Source organism: Symphalangus syndactylus, chromosome X (assembly GCF_028878055.3).
Source record: "Symphalangus syndactylus isolate Jambi chromosome X, NHGRI_mSymSyn1-v2.1_pri, whole genome shotgun sequence".
Lineage (NCBI taxonomy): Eukaryota > Metazoa > Chordata > Mammalia > Primates > Hylobatidae > Symphalangus > Symphalangus syndactylus.
Window position 1 is genome coordinate 14,871,404 of NC_072447.2, and position 17,257 is coordinate 14,888,660.

The following is a 17,257-nucleotide window of genomic DNA, read 5'->3' on the forward strand; positions in this document are numbered from 1 at the left end:
AGATGGGTATTTAGATGGATAGATAGATAAATAGATAAGTAATACATGAATAGATAAATGACTGATGGTTAGATAGATAAATTATAGACGAATAGATAAAAGACAGATGATGGACAGATAGATGATATATGGATAAATGGATAAATGATAGATGAATAGATAAAAGAAGATGGACAGAAAGAGGATAGATGGATAAATAGATAAATGATAGATGAATAGATAAATGATGGATGGATAAATGACAGATGGATAGATAGATAAATGATAGATGAATAATAAAAGATTGATAGATAAATGATGGATAGATACATAAACAATAGATGGATAGATAGATAGATGATAGAAGGGTATTTAGATGGATAAATAGATAAATAAGTAACAGATGAATAGATAACTGATAGGTGGACAGATACGTACAAGATTTCCAAGTATATTTTCACATTTTCACCTTCGTTTCAGAGGTCCTGATATAAAACATATGCCTGGAGATCAATATGCTTCGAATTAGGATTTTTTTTTCTTTTTTCTTTTTTTTGCCCCAGAAGGTTAGGAGAGTCCCATGAATAGAACGTGTGAGGGGACCTGTTTAGTGTTCGGAGCTGGCTGGAGAGGCTCCAACATGACTCGTTGCTGGATGATAAACAGGTGGTCTCCAGAGAAAGACCTGGGTCTGGAGGTGAGGGTTGCAGGGTTTATGTGCCAGGAACAGAACAGGTGCTTCCTTGGAGAAGTATGTGTGAACTGGTCGCCCTCCCCACCTAAAGGTGTTCTGGGTTTGAGGAGGTTGTCCGTGGTGACCGTATGACCCCAAAAGTCAAACAGAAGAATGTGCTTTACCCTTTCTTCTGCTTTAGGGAAGCGAATGTTTGCAGCAGTTCTTGCTAATTCGTGTAGCATGTGACTAGTTGCATCAGGGATGAAACAGGGTAGGTAGCTAGGTAGACAGTTAAGTATGTACATACATATATACATAGATGGCAGATAGACAGGAAATAGATCAATGCCTGATAGATAAATAGATGCTGGATAGAGAGATAGATAGACGATGAATAGAGAGATAGGTGATGGATAGAGAGAGAGGGATACATCAATAGATGATTGATTGATTGACTGATCGATTGATAGAGGTAGATACATGGATACAAGAGCCATACACATTAAGGTGTGTATACATGCAGAGATAGACGATAGAGATAGATATTATGTAGATAGATAGGTAGATAGATGATAGATGATGGATAGAGAGACAGGAGATAGAGAGATAGATGCTGGATAGAGAGACAAAGAGATAGAGATAGATAATGGATAGATAGATGAGGTACATAGATGTAGATAAATAGATACCTAATAGATAGATAGATAGACAATAGATGATTGATGGATAATAGATAGAAAGGTAGATAAACACATCATACGTAGGTAGATAATAGATTGCTGTTGAGACAGTCCACACTTTCCAGCCTCCTGAAGAAGAGAGTGGAGAAGAATGAAGAGGAACTGGGGTGGTAGAGACTCTGTTGGGTTTATTGTAATACTTGAGTGAGTTAGCCCTTTTGAACAAACATGACACTGAGTAGGTGTTGATTACAAATGAGATGTTTGCTGTGTTACTAATGGACACCCAGAAGAGGCAGGGTATTAGAAAGGGTATTAGCTTCCACTGGCTGCTGTAACAAAAATGATGACAAACATCATCTTAGTTTATTTTGTACTGCTATAAAAGAGTGCCACTGATTAGATAATAGATAGATAACAGATTGATAGATAATAGATAGATAGATGATAGATTAAATAGATAGATGATAGGTAGATAATAGATAGATAATAGATAGATGATAGATTACCTAGATAGATGATAGGTAGATAGATAATAGGTAGATGGTAGATAGCTAGATAGCTAGCTAGATGATAGATAGATAGATGATAGACAGATATATAGATAGATAAATAGATGATAGACAGACAGATAGCTAGATAGATGATAGATAGATATATAGATAGATAGATGATAGACAGATAGATAATGATAGATATTTAGACTGACAGATATATAGATAGACAGATAGCTAGATAGATGATAGATAGATAGATAGATAGATAGATAGATAGATAGATAAATAGATGATAGACAGACAGACAGATAGCTAGATGATAGATAGACAGATAGATGTATAGATAGATGATAGACAGACAGATAGATAGATGATAGATATTTAGAGAGATAGATATATAGATAGACAGATAGATAGATGATAGACAGATAGATGATAGATATTTAGACAGATATATATAGATAGACAGCTAGATAGATGATAGATATATAGACAGATAGATGATAGATAGCTAGATAGATGACAGATAGATAGATAGATATATATAGATAGATGATAGATAGATAAATAGATGATAGACAGACAGATAGACAGATAGCTATATAGATGATAGATAGATATATAGATAGATGATAGACAGACAGATAGATGATAGATATTTAGACAGATATATAGATAGATAGATGATAGATAGATAAATAGATAGATGATAGACAGATAGATAGCTAGATAGATGACAGACAGATATATAGATAGATAGATGATAGACAGACAGATAGCTAGATAGATGATAGATATATAGATAGATGATAGATGATAGATAGATATTTAGACAGATAGATAAATAGACAGCTAGATAGATGATAGATATATAGACAGATAGATGATAGATAGATAGATAGATAGATGATAGATAGATAGATAGATAGATAGATAGATAGATAGATAGATAGATGATAGAATATCAATTTGTTCTTGCATTGCTATAAAGCAATGCCTGAGCCTGGGTAATTTATAAAGAAAAGAGGTTGAATTGGCTCATGGTTCTGCAGGCTGCACAAGAAGCCCAGTGGCTTGGGCTTCTGAGGAGGCCTCAGGAAACTTATAATCATGGTGGAAGATGAAGGGGAAACAGGTATGTCTTACACTGCTGGAGTAAGAGGAGGGGCGGGGGAGGTGCCACACACTTGTAATCAACCAGATTGCGTGAGAACTCTAGCACAAGAACAGCACAAAAGGGATGGTCCTAAACCACTCATGAGGGACCAACACCCACGATCCAATCACCTCTCACCAGGCCCCACCTCCAACACTGGGGATTACAATTCAGCATGAGATTTGGGCGGGGACACCGATCCAAACCCTATTAGATAGATAGATAAATGATAGATAGATAGATGATTGATGGATAGATAGACAAATGATAGATGGACAGATAATGATTGATGGAGATGTAGATAATGATTGATGGATAGATAAATGATAGATGGATAGATAAATGATAGATGGATAAATATATGATAGATGGATAGATAGATAGATGATTGATGGATACATAGACAAATGATAGATGGATAGATAATGATTGACGGAGATATAGATTATGATTGATGGATAGATAGACAAATGATAGATGGATAGATAATGATTGACAGAGATACAGATAATGATTGATGGATAGATAGATAAATGATAGATGGATAGATAAATGATAGATGGATAAATAGATGATAGATGGATAGATAGATGATTGATAGATAAATGATGGATAGATAGATGGTAGATATATAAATGATAGGTAGATAGATAAATGATAGATGAATATATAAATGATGATAGATGGATAGATAAATGATAGATGATAGATAAATGATGGATAGATACACAAAAAATAGATGGATAGATAGATAAATGATAGATGGGTATTTAGATGGATAGATAGATAAATAGATAAATAATAAATGGACAGATAACTGGTAGGTGGACAGATAGATAAATGATCGATGGATAGATAAAAGATAGATAAATAAATAACAGATGGATCAATAAATAGTAAATGAATTGGTAAAAGATGGGTAGATAAAAGATAGATAAATAATAGATGGATAGAAAAATAGTAAATGAATCGATAAATGATAGATGGGTAGATAGATGGATAGATAAGTGATAGATGGATAGATGGATAAATGATAGATGGACAGATACATACATAACGAGAGATGACAGACAGGTGAGAAAGAAATGGGTGAAGGAAGAGAGAGAAAGAAGGAGAGAGATTTGGGGTCACTAAATAGCAGAGAAAAAGCATGTACACAAAACTTTTGCAGCAGGTGCAATGGAATATATATATTTGTTTATATATATATATATGTAATGTTTGACATGAGAGGTCATTTTCTGCACGTCTGGAATCCAGGCATTGATTTTTCATGCACATTATGGCTGTTGGCTAGAAGATGACCATTGAATGTCTCTGGAGACAGATCTCTGGGGTGGAGCAGACGAAGGCTGTTTGGTGACTTGCGTTATTTGAAGATTTCCCTGCATGCTACTGAAACCAGATGTAGGGAGCTATGATCATCTCACTGCCCTCCAGCCTGAGCGACAGAGCGAGACCCTGACTCTTATAAAAAAAATAAATAAAAAATAAGGCCAGCGCAGTGGCTCATGCCTGTAATCCCAGCACTTTGGGAAGCTGAGGCGGGCGGATCCTCAAGGTCAGGAGTTCAAGACCAGCCTGACCAACATGGAGAAACCCCATCTCTACTAAAAATACAAAAATTAGCCGGGCGTGGTGGCGGGTGCCTGTAGTCCCAGCTCCTCGGGAGGCTGAGGCAGGAGAATGGCATGAACCCGGGTACGGAGGTTGCGGTGAGCCGAGACGTTGCTCAGGCTGGGTGACAGAGCAAGACTCCATCTCGAAAAATAAATTAATTAATTAAATAAAAATAACATAAAATAAAATGGGAACGTCTCCACTCCTCAGAGTGACTGGTCTCACTGATCCCACACTGAAATTTAGTTTCTGACACACTGCAGAATGCAAGTAATTATTGCTCAAAATTTCACTAAAGCCACTGCCCAGAAAGTGAGCTCAAGAACGTAGGGATGTGGGTCTTTTTGTTCAGAAGTATCTCTCTCTCTCTCTCTCTCTTTTTTTTTTTTGAGACAGAGTCTCGCTCTGTTCCCCAGGCTGGAGTGCAGTGGTGCAATCTCGGCTCACTGCAAGCTCCTCCTCCCGGGTTCACGCCATTCTCCTGCCTCAGCCTCTCCGAGTAGCTGGGACTACAGGTGCCCGCCACCACGCCCGGCTAATTTTTTGTACTTTTAGTAGAGTTGGGGTTTCACCATGTTGGCCAGGCTGGTCTTGAACTCTTAGCCTCAAGAACCTCCACCTCCCAGGTTCAAGCGAGTCTCCTGCCTCAGCCTTCCGAGTAGCTGGGATTACAGGTGCGCGCCACCACGCCAGGCTAATTTTTGTATTTTTAGTAGAGACGGGGTTTCACCATATTGGCCAGGCTGGTCTCGAACTCCTAACCTCGTGATCTGCCCGGCTTGGCCTCCCAAAGTGCTGCGATGACAGGCATGAGCCACCCGCGCCCGGCCAAAAATGGATTTTAATTTCCTAAATTTCCTGCCTCTAGGAGAAAGTACCTTCTTGATGCTTCAGGAGCTAATTTCCACCCAGATCCTCGATGGCTTCAGGCCTCTGGCTGGCAGATGATGTTACAGTGAGGAAGCCGTCATCCTGTGTGGAGTATGGTTCACGTCAGCATGGTGCGTCCTGGCTATCAAAGAGATACATGTGTCAGGTAAAATATGCGTGTATAGATCACGCATAAACTTGCATTCTGGGTCTTCATAAAAAGTTTAAAGAAGGCCGGGCGCTGTGGCTCACATCTGTCATCCCAGCACTTTGGGGGGCCGAGGTGGGTGGATCACCTGAGGTCAGGAGTTCGAGACCAGCCTGACCAACATGGTGAAATCCCGTCTCTAGTAAAAATACAAAAATTATCCAGGCGTGGTGGCTCACGCCTGTAATCCCAGCACTTTGGGAGGCCGAGGCGGGTGGATTACCTGAGGTCAGGAGATTGAGACCAGCCTGACCAACATGGTGAAATCCTGTCTCTACTAAAAATACAAAAATTAGCCGGGCGCGGTGGCTCATGCCTGTAATCCCAGCACTTTCGGAGGCTGAGGCGGGCGGATCACGAGGTCAGGAGGTCAAGACCAGCCTGGCCAACGTAGTGAAACCCCGTCTCTACTAAAGAAATACAAAAAATAGTCAGGCGTAGTGGCAGGTGCCTGTAATCCCAGCTACTCCGGGGTTGAGGCAGAATTGCTGGAACCTGGGTGGCAGTGGTTGCAGAGAGCCGAGGTCACTGCACTCCAACCTGGGAGATAGAGTGAGACTCAGTGTCAAAAAAAAAAAAAAATTAAAGATAGAGGGAGAAAGAGGAGAAACAAGAGGAGGAGGGGGTTGGAGGAGGAGAAAGAGAAGGATGAGGAAGAGAAAAACAAGGAGGGGGAGGAGGAAGGAGAGGAGGAGGGGAAGGAGGAGGGAGAGAAAGAGGAGGAGGGAGAGGAGGAGGGGAAGGAGGAGGGAGAGAAACAGAAGCAGGAGGAGTGGGGAAGGAGGAGGTTGGAGAAGGTGGAGGAGGAACAGGAGAAACAGGAACAAGAGAGGAAACGGGGGAGGAGGAGGGAGAGGAGGAGGGAGAGGAGGAGGGAGAGGAGGAGGGAGAGAAACAGAAGCAGGAAGAGGGGGAAGGAGGAGGTTGGAGAAGGTGGAGGAGGAACAGGAGAAACAGGAACAAGAGAGGAAAAGGGGGAGGAGGAGGGAGAGGAGGAGGGAGAGGAGGAGGGAGAGGAGGAGGGAGAGAAACAGAAGCAGGAAGAGGGGGAAGGAGGAGGTTGGAGAAGGTGGAGGAGGAACAGGAGAAACAGGAACAAGAGAGGAAAAGGGGGAGGAGGAGGGAGAGGAGGAGGGGAAGGAGGAGGGAGAGGAGGAGGGGAAGGAGGAGGGAGAGGAGGAGGGAAGGAGGAGGGAGAGGAGGAGGGGAAGGAGGAGGGAGAGGAGGAGGGAAGGAGGAGGGAGAGGAGGAGGGGAAGGAGGAGGGAGAGGAGGAGGGGAAGGAGGAGGGAGAGGAGGAGGGAAGGAGGAGGGAGAGGAGGAGGGGAAGGAGGAGGGAGAGGAGGAGGGAAGGAGGAGGGAGAGGAGGAGGGGAAGGAGGAGGGAGAGGAGGAGGGAAGGAGGAGGGAGAGGAGGAGGGGAAGGAGGAGGGAGAGGAGGAGGGGAAGGAGGAGGGAAGGTGGAGGGGAAGGAGGAGGGGAAGGAGGAGGGAGAGAAAGAGGAGGAGGGAGAGGAGGAGGGAGAAGAGGAGGGGAAGGAGGAGGGAGAGAAACAGAAGCAGGAAGAGGGGGGAAGGAGGAGGTTGGAGAAGGTGGAGGAGGAACAGGAGAAACAGGAACAAGAGAGGAAAAGGGGGAGGAGGAGGGAGAGGAGGAGGGAGAGGAGGAGGGAGAGGAGGAGGGGAAGGAGGAGGGGGAGGAGGAGGGAGAGGAGGAGGGGAAGGAGGAGGAGGGAGAGGAGGAGGGGAAGGAGGAGGAAGAGAGAGAGGAGGAGGGAGAGGAGGAGGGGGAGGAGGAGGGAGAGGAGGAGGGAGAGGAGGAGGGGAAGGAGGAGGAAGAGAGAGAGGAGGAGGGAGAGGAGGAGGGGGAGGAGGAGGGAGAGGAGGAGGGAGAGGAGGAGGGGAAGGAGGAGGAAGAGAGAGAGGAGGAGGGAGAGGAGGAGGGGGAGAAGGAGGGGAAGGAGGAGGGGGAGGAGGAGGGGGAGGAGGAGGGGGAGGAGGAGGGAGAGGAGGAGGGAGAGGAGGAGGGAGCGGAGGAGGGAGAGGAGGAGGGAGAGGAGGAGGGGGAGGAGGAGGGGGAGGAGGAGGGGGAGGAGGAGGGGGAGGAGGAGGGAGAGAAACAGAAGTAGGAAGAGGGGGGAAGGAGGAGGTTGGAGAAGGTGGAGGAGGAACAGGAGAAACAGGAACAAGAGAGGAAAAGGGGGAGGAGGAGGGAGAGGACGAGGGAGAGGAGGAGGGAGAGGAGGAGGGGAAGGAGGAGGGAGAGGAGGAGGGGAAGGAGGAGGGGAAGGAGGAGGGAGAGAAAGAGGAGGAGGGAGAGGAGGAGGGAGAAGAGGAGGGGAAGGAGGAGGGAGAGAAACAGAAGCAGGAAGAGGGGGAAGGAGGAGGTTGGAGAAGGTGGAGGAGGAACAGGAGAAACAGGAACAAGAGAGGAAACGGGGGAGGAGGAGGGAGAGGAGGAGGGAAAGAGTAGAGGAGGAGAAGGAGGAGGCAGAGAAAGAGGCAGAGGTGGAGGAGGGGGAGGAAGAGGGGAAGGAGGAGGAGGAGAAGGAGAAGGTGGAGGAGGCAGAAAACAGATGGGGGGGCTAGAGGGTGCAGAGGGACTCAGGAAAGCCTGGTCCCCTCACCCCCATCCCACGGTAGACCAGACGCCTGTGCTGTTGCCCTCCCTGTGGGCCTGCTCTGCTCACACCGGCCCCCACCTGGGCCACATGTGGGCCCTGCCAGGATACTGAGCTGCAAACCCTAATGAGGGGCAGGTGCGCCCGGAGACCCGCTTCCCACACACCCATCGTTCTCTCCCCCCACTTTGAGTTCTCTCAGGCCCCTCTGTGCACCCCTCCGTAGCAGGACATGCCGCCTGCCCCCTTGAGCTCTGCAAGGTCTGGGTGATAATACGCCTTTGCCTTGCAGGGAGAATGAGTCATCCGTGCTCCCTCCGAGGTGGATTGTGGAATCCACAGTAATTGCAGGGCTGACACTCTGCCCCGCACGGGGCACCCCAGCTCCTCCCCACCTCCCTCCTCCATCCCTGTCTCCGGCTATTAAGACGGGGCGCTCTCAGGGGCCTGTAACTGGGGAAGGTATACCCGTCCTGCAGATGTGGAACCTGTCTGTTTTGATTTCTGTTCCATGTCCAAGGCAGGACGTGACCCTCTTTTGGAATGCTGATTTATGGATTTTCTAGGCCACTGTGCCCCAGATACAATTCTCTCTGACGTTAGGAATATATGGAGAACCAAATGCATTTTCTTCTTAAAAAAACAACTGTACTTAATAGGATCCATGGCTATAAGAGAAAGGAACACCTCTTTTCACACATGCGGGAACTGGGGCAGCCTGTGAAAGTTTACTTGCAGTTTGCAGTAAAATTACAAAGCTAACACCTGGCGTGGTCTCGGCTCACTGTAACCTCCGCCCCCAAGGTTCAAGCGATTCTCCTGCCTCAGCCTCCCAAGTAGCTGGGACTACAGGCACCCGCCGTCACACCCGGCTAATTTTTGTATTTTTAGCAGAGGTGGGTTTTCGCCATGTTGGCCAGGCTGGTCTCGAACTCGTGACCTCAGATGATCCACCCATCTCGCCTTCCCAAAGCGCTGGGATTACAGGCTTGAGCCACCGCAACCAGCCAGAAATCTATGCATTTGCCTTTGAATATTAGCCTCCGCTGCCCCATCACCAAAAGATACCAACGTCCTCAGCAAAAAATCAGAGAAAAAAGAGGTTACCAGCCTCCCGCCACCCGTGAAGAATAATTGCGAAAAAATGTGGAATTAGCAGCATGTCGGCAGGATTTTTGCTGAGGTTATAAGCCACTTCCTTCATCTGGGTCTGAGTTTTTATGTATTCAGTCTTACCATTCGTTGGTTCTGCAGTTCATGTTTTAAAATAGGCAGCCTCAGAGACTGCATGCCACTGAGTTAAATACAAATAGATTTTTAAAGTGCATTTATTTTAAACAAAAAATAAAATCACAAGTAAGATAAAACAAAATGAAACTAACTTTATACAGTAAAACAAACGACGGCCGGGCACAGTGGCTCACGCCTGTAATCCCAGCACTTTGGGAGGCTGAGGCGGGCGGGTCACCTGACGTCAGGAGTTCAAGACCATCCTGGCCAATATGGTGAAACTCCGTCTCTACTAAAAATACAAAAATCGGCTGGATGTGGTGGCAGGTGCCTGTAATCTCACTGTCAGAGAAGCGGTGACATTATGTGTTTAGACTTCTCCCTCTCCTTCCCCTAAGCCTCCAACGCGTGCTAAAGGGCAAAAAACACCTGAGTCCAAACAGCCTGGCCGGGCGCGGTGGCTCACACCTGTTATCACAGCACTTTGGAAGCCTGAGGTGCGTGGATCACCCGAAGTCAGGAGTTCGAGACCAGCCTGGCCAACATGGTGAAACCCTGTCTCTATTAAAAATACAAAAATTAGCCGGGCATGGTGGTGCACGCCTGTAATCCCAACTACTTGGGAGGCTGAGGCAGGAGAATCGCTTGAACCCAGGAGGTGGAGGGTGCGGTGAGCCGAGATCGTGCCACTTCACTCCAGCCTGGGTGACAGAGTGAGACTGTGTCTCAAAAAAAAAAAAAAAAAAAGAAAGAAAGAAAGAAAGAAAAGAAAAAGCAGTAAAATGGCAGGGATGTGGTTTGCCTTCAGAACCACGGTGGAGAGAAGCTTGTGTGAGTTCCTGGGGCTGTCAGAAGAAATGAGCATGACCTCACAGTGGGAAGGTCAAAACAGCAGAGATTCGTCTTCTCCCAGCTCTGGAGAACAGCTGTCTGTGTGATCCAGCTGTCTCAGGACCATCCTCCCTCCGAAGGTTCTAAGGGAGGGTCCTCCCTGCCTCTCCCGGCTCCTGGGGGCTGCAGGCATCCCTGGGCTTGTGGCTGCATCACTCCAGTCTCTGCCTCCATCTCCACGTGGCCTCCTCCTCTGTGTCTGTGTCTGCTCTTCTGTCTCTTACAAAGACACCTGTCATTGCATTTAGGGCCCAGCCTATTCCAGGATGACCTCATTATAACTAACTATATCTGCAGACACCATAGTTCCAAATAAGTTCCCCATCCTGGGTTCCAGATGAAATTATTTGTGTGGGGGAGATATTATTGCACGTGCTACGCGGGATGATTTCTTTTCCTCGCTATCAGTTATTGAGATTAACATATTTCTGTGCTTGCTTAGAGAAATACGTTCTGTGTCCTGTTGTATCTTTTTTTTTTCTTTTTTTTTGAGATGGAGTGTCCTGCTCTGTTGCCCACGTTGGAGGACAATGGTGCAATCTCGGCTCACTGCAACCTTTTTTTTTTTTTTGAGATGGAGTCTCACTCTGTCATGCAGGCTGGAGTGCAATGGCGTGATCTCGGCTCACTGCAACCTCCAACATCATGGTTCAAGAAATTCTCCTGCCTCAGCCTCCCGAGTAGCTGGGATTACAGGCACCCGCCACCACGCCTGGCTAATTGTTTTGTGTTTTTAGTAGAGATGGGGTTTCACCATGTTGGCCAGACTTGTCTCGAACTCCTGACCTCAGATGATCTGCCCCACTCGGCCTCCCACAGTGCTGGGATGACAGGTGTGAGCTGGCACGCCCGGCACTGCTGTATCTTATGCACATAAAAATCTGTGAGAACTTTCCTTAGGTGACCATCCAAGCCTCAGGGTTCTGACCAATGGCTTTTTGTTGTAAAAGTTAGACACGGGGCCGGGCGCGGTGGCTCACGCCTGTAATCCCAGCACTTTGGGAGGCTGAGGCGGGTGGATCACGAGGTCAGGAGATCGAGACCATCCTGGCTAACACAGTGAAGCCCCGTCTCTACTAAAAATATAAAAAATTAGCCAGGCGTGGTGGCAGGTGCCTGTAGTCCCAGCTACTCAGGAGGCTGAGGCAGGAGAATGGGGTGAACCCAGGAGGCGGAGCTTGCAGTGAGCCGAGATCGAGCCACTGCACTCCAGCCTGGGTGACAGAGTGAGACTCCGTCTCAAAAAAACATAAAAAATAAAAAATAAAAATAAATTCAGACGTGGATGCCAAGCTGTCACACGCACAGATTAGGCCACGTCAGACGACCGGTGAGACTGGCTGTGTACAATCCTCATCACCTTTGACTCCTGTCACCTTTACACGCCGGAAAGCCCTGGGTCATCTGTGTTTCTGTCCAGCTGCTGGATTTTTTTTTTTTTTTTTTTTTTTTTGAGACAGAGTCTCACTCTGTCGCCAGGCCAGAGTGCAATGGCGTGATCTCGGCTCACCACAACCTCTGCCTCCCAGGTTCAAGCGATTCTCCTGCCTCAGCCTCCTGAGTAGGTGGGATTACAGGTGCCCACCACCATGCCCAGCTAATTTTTGTATTTTTGCTAGAGACGGGGTTTCACCATGTTGACCAGGTTGGTCTCGAACTCCTGACCTCGTGATCCGCCCGCCTCAGTCTCCCAAAGTGCTGGGATTACAGGCGTGAGCCACCGCGCCCGGCCTCACCTCCTTGACCGTTTACAGGTAACAACTGTTTGAATCAGTCACCAAAGGGTCAAGATTACAGAGCCTCAAGCCTTAGACATTTCACGTACAATCAAAATCAACTAAAAGGGCAGGTGGTGTTTCCTGGAGGAATTCTGCTGGAAGAAAAATCATCAACCATAACAAACCCTGGAACCAGCTTCTTAATCCCCACCGCAAACTCCCAAGCTTCGGCGTGTGTTGAAAAACCAGAAAAATAGCCTTCTCTAAATACTATCCACAGCTTCATCTTTCTTTTAGGACCCGAAAGACACCTCCTGGCTGTTTCTTGCTGCAGAGAAAGCATTTCACATACAGTACACCCTGTTTGAAACATTCCTTGGATATTTCGATACATTGTTTTGTTGTAGTGAAAAACAGTGCATCCAAAAACACAGTTGTACAAATACTGTCTTTAATTGTACTTGGTGGGGGCTGTGTGTGTGTTTTAAAATAACGAAACTGCTAAACTCTATGGGAATTACTCAAAATGAATATTGGGGAAGGGTTTCTTTCGATACTTAAATAGATGCGTTTGCAACCTACTATTTTATTTTATTATGACATTTCTATGGGAGGAGATTATTTAAAATGAACAGCCCACGTTTTTCCTTCTAAATTTCCAGCGCCAAACCTTCCGGACACAACTCATCTTCCTCTGCAGATTGGAAAAGATGATTTTACCGGCTAAGCATACCCTGGTGTTGTAGAAGAAGATGGCGCTGTGTTAGGTCAGCTGGCTCTGAGTTGAAAAAGTCACCCAAACCCACGACATCCAGGGCAGAAATTGTTTTAGTTCCACACAGAAGCCACGGGTACACCGTCTGTGCATCTCTGTCAGTGACGCAATTCAATGCATTTGGCAAAGGGAAGGCAGGGGACTGCAAGGAAGGTCCATTCAAATGGCATGTAAATTGCTGAAAGCTCCATACACCTTCCCTGTCTCTGCGAGTCTAGATATCCTGCTCTGCCCTCGAAGTACAGGTCGCTGACCCACCCCCCACCTCTGCCCACCTCCAATCACACCCCTTCCACCCCTTCCTGCCATTAGGGCTGCCACTAAGGACCTGATTATCTATAAATTTACTGGAGTCTGCAACCACCAGCCTTCCCCTCCTGATAATGTTTTCTGACACATTTCAGGAGACGCAGCTGATGTGGGGGGCAGATCCCAGGTGCTGGATGCTCGCTGCACACAGGCAGCTGGTCCACCCGAGACCCCCCTGGCTGCAGAAACAGCCCAGCTCAGAAACAGTTGCTGTGGTAACGTGCCCCTCAGCTGTAGCCGGCCTAGGAAAACTACGTGAACAAGGATGATTTTTCACAAGTTTTATTTTTTATTTATTTACTCGGGCCCTTTTGTTTGGCAGCTCGATGGTGCAGGTTTTTATTTTTATTTTTATTTTTTTTTGTGCCAGACCCTCAGCACTCCACGGAGTCTGGTTGTGGCTACACACACAGGCAACACGCATAGATGGACATAAAACTGTCGCCTCCCCAGGCTTTGCACAAGGGTGCACGCTTCTCAGGCTGCAGCCAGGATGAGGGAGAGGTAGACGTTGCAGTTGCTTGAATAGGGGAATCTGAAGAAAATGATTGCCATGGGAAAGAAAGAGTGGCTCACATCTGTCATTCCAGCACTTTGGGAGGCCGAGGCGGGTGGATCACCTGAGGTCAGGAGTTCGAGACCAGCCTGGCCAACATGGTGAAACCCCGTCTCTACTAAAAATACAAAAATTAGCCAGGCGTGGTGGCACACGCCTATAATCCCAGCACTCTGGGAGGCTGAGGCGGGTGGATCACCTGAGGTCAGGAGTTTGAGACCAGCCTGGCCAACACGGTGAAATCCCATCCCTACTAAAAAAAAAATACAAATATTAGCCAAGCGTGGTGGCACACGCCTGTAATCCAGCTACTCAGGAGGCTGAGGTAGGAGAATCGCTTGAACCCGGGAGGCAGAGGTTGCAGTGAGCTGAGATCGCACCATTGCACTCCAGCCTGGGTGAGAGAGACGTAGTTTCAGAAAAAAAGTAAACATAAATAAATAAAGAGAGAGAAAGAAATGTGTATTGCCTGTAAGACTTGCAAGACTGCAGAATGATTCCTAAAATTCCGGGTTGGCTGAGGTGTCGGGACATGTTTAAACACGGAGCTACACCACCAAGTTGCAGATCACCCAGAACTAGGTGATCCCAGGGACCATAAACCCCGTCGTGGTTTTACCCACCTGTCATTCATCCCCTGCTCCCAGGAACTTGTATTCTCTTTCTCTATCTGTGCTTTTTAGCAAAAATACAGACTGTTACTATAATATCCCTAGAAATACAGATTACAACCTTAGCTGTTAACATAGAATGTGCTTTGTACGCTTTTTTTGGTACTTTTATTTTTATTTTTTACTTATTTATTTATTTATTTTTATTTGTTTATTTATTTTTTTTTTTTTTGAGACAGAGTCTTGCTCTGTCTCCCAGGCTGGAGTGCAGTGGCACCATCTCAGCTCACTGCAACCTCCGCCTCCCGGGTCCAAGTGATTCTCCTGCCTCAGCCTCCCGAGTAGCTGGGATTACAGGCACGTGCCACCACGCCCAGCTAATTTTTGTATTTTTAGTAGACATGGGGTTTCACCATATTGGCCAGGCTGGTCTCGAACTCCTGACCTTGTGATCCACCTGCCTCGGCCTCCCAAAGTGCTGGGATTACAGGCGTGAGCCACCACGCCTGGCCAGTACTTTTATTTTTTAAGCAGAGAACCTTTTTTTTTTTAAACCATCTCTGGGTGGTTCTATGCAACTCAGAAAGGGATTGTCCCCCAAAACATGGTTAGGGTCATTGGTCCAAGCTGAGGTTGCCCTGTAATGGCCTCCTGAAATGCGTACTAAATTCTGGAAAAATGTAAACAGTGATACATTTAAGGACACCTCCATTGCACATATAATTGTGCTTCTTTTTTTTTTTTTTTTTTTTTTTTTATTAAGAGACAGGGTCTTGTTCTGTTGTCCGCCATGGAGGGCAGTGGTGTGACCACGACTTACTATATACTGTCGAACACCTGGACTCAAGCAATGCTCCTGCCTCAGCGTCCCAAGGAGCTGGGACTACAGGTAAACCCTACGCATTTGACTAATTAATTTTTTTTTTTTTTTTTGAGACGAAGCCTGACTCTGTCGCCCAGGCTGGAGTGTAGTGGCGCGATCTCAGCTCACTGCAAGCTCCGCCTCCCGGGTTCACACCATTCTCCTGCCTCAACCTCCCGACTAGCTGGGACTACAGGCACCTGCCACCACACCCAGCTAATTTTTTGTATTTTTAGTAGAGACGGGGTTTCACCGTATTAGCCAGGATGGTTTTGATCTCATGACCTCGTGATCTGCCCGCCTCGGCCTCCCAAAGTGCTGGGATTACAGGCGTGAGCCACCGCACCTGGCCTTGTTTTTTTTTTAGACATAGGGTCTTGCTGTGTTGCCCAGGCTGGTCTAGAACTCTTGGACTTAAACAATCTCCTCACGTCAGCCTCTCCAAGTGCTGGTCTGGAACCCCTGGCCTCAAGAGATCCACCTGCCTGAAACTTAATTGTGTCTTTTAATCAGGTACAAAATCTTAGAAATATCTGGGAGTCCATTTCCTTGGTGAAATTTAAAGGACTGTATTTCTCGATGATTCTTTTCAGCTCTCAAATGGCTCCTGTCATCCCAGCACTTTGGGAGGCCAAGGTGGGTGGATCATTTGAGGTCAGGAGTTCAAGACCAGCCTGGCCAACATGGTGAAACCCCGTCTCTACTAAAAATACAAAAATTAGCTGGGCGTGGTGTTGCATGCCTGTAATCCTAGCACTTTGGGAGGCTGAGGCGGGTGGATCATTTGAGGTCAGGAGTTCGAGACCAGCGTGGCCAACATGGTGAAACCCCGTCTCTACTAAAAATACAAAAAATTAGCCGGGCGTAGTGGTGGGTGCCTGTAGTCCCGGATACTCGAGAGGCTGAGGCAGGAGAATTGCTTGAACCCAGGAGGTGGAGGTTGCAGTGAGCCAAGATCGTGCCACTGCACTCCAGCTTAGGCGACAGAGCAAGACTCTGTTTCAAAAAAAAAAAAAAAAAAAAAATGCATGTGTCCTGAAGGGTGACATTTTAGGTGGAAATAATGACAACAGCTAAAACACAAAGGAAAGGTATTTTGTTTCCCAATTTACACGAGAAACCAAACCAAACAAAACAGGTGCTGGGGTGATATTGAAAGATAAGATTGCTTAGAATGGAGGCTGATTTTTGGAGGTGACTTTTGTAAATTGGTCTTCATCCCTGGAGCTCCTTTGGTGGAAGGAGCCTGGATTTTAGTGTAAGATTTGGCTGGTTTGTTATAACATGTGGATCCCATTTCTTTCCTTCCTTCCTTCCTTCCTTCCTTCCTTCCTTCCTTCCTTCCTTCCTTCCTTCCTTCCTCTCTCTCTCTCTTTCTTTCTTCTTTCTTTCTTTCTTCTTTCTTTCTTTCTTTCTTTCTTTCTTTCTTTCTTTCTTTCTTTCTTTCTTTCTTTCTTTCTTCCTTCCTTCCTTCCTTCCTTCCTTCCTTCCTTCCTTCTCTCTCTCTTCATTCCTTTCTTTCTTTTCTTTCCTTTCTTTCTTTCTTTCTTTCTTTCTTTCTTTCTTTCTTTCTTTCTTTCTTTTTCTTTCTTTCTTTCTTTCTTTTCTTTTTAAGTGAAAGCAAGTTTATTAAGAAAGTGAAGGAATAAAAGAATGGCTACTCCACAGGCAGAGTAGCCCTGAAGGCTACTGGTTGGCTATCTTTATGTCTGATCCTATTCATTTATTTATTTATTGGAGACAGAGTCTCACTCTGTCACCCAGGCTGGAGTGCAGTGGTGCAATCTCGGCTCACTGCAACCTCCACCTTCCAGGTTCGAGCAATTCTCCTGCCTCAGCCTCCTGAGTAGCTGGGATTACAGTCATGAGCCACCACACCCAGCTAATTTTTTTTTTTTGTATTTTTAGTAGAGACAGGGTTTCACCATGTTGGCCAGGCTGGTCTCAAACTGGTAGCCTCAGGTGACCCGCCCGCCTTGGCCTCCCGAAGTGCTGGGATGA

General features: G+C 46.4%; 1 pseudogene; it reads right to left on the minus strand.

The window, feature by feature from the left end:
* Positions 1-5,505: 5,505 nt before the first annotated feature.
* Positions 5,506-8,396, minus strand: LOC129476361 (basic proline-rich protein-like; annotated as a pseudogene).
* Positions 8,397-17,257: the final 8,861 nt, after the last annotated feature.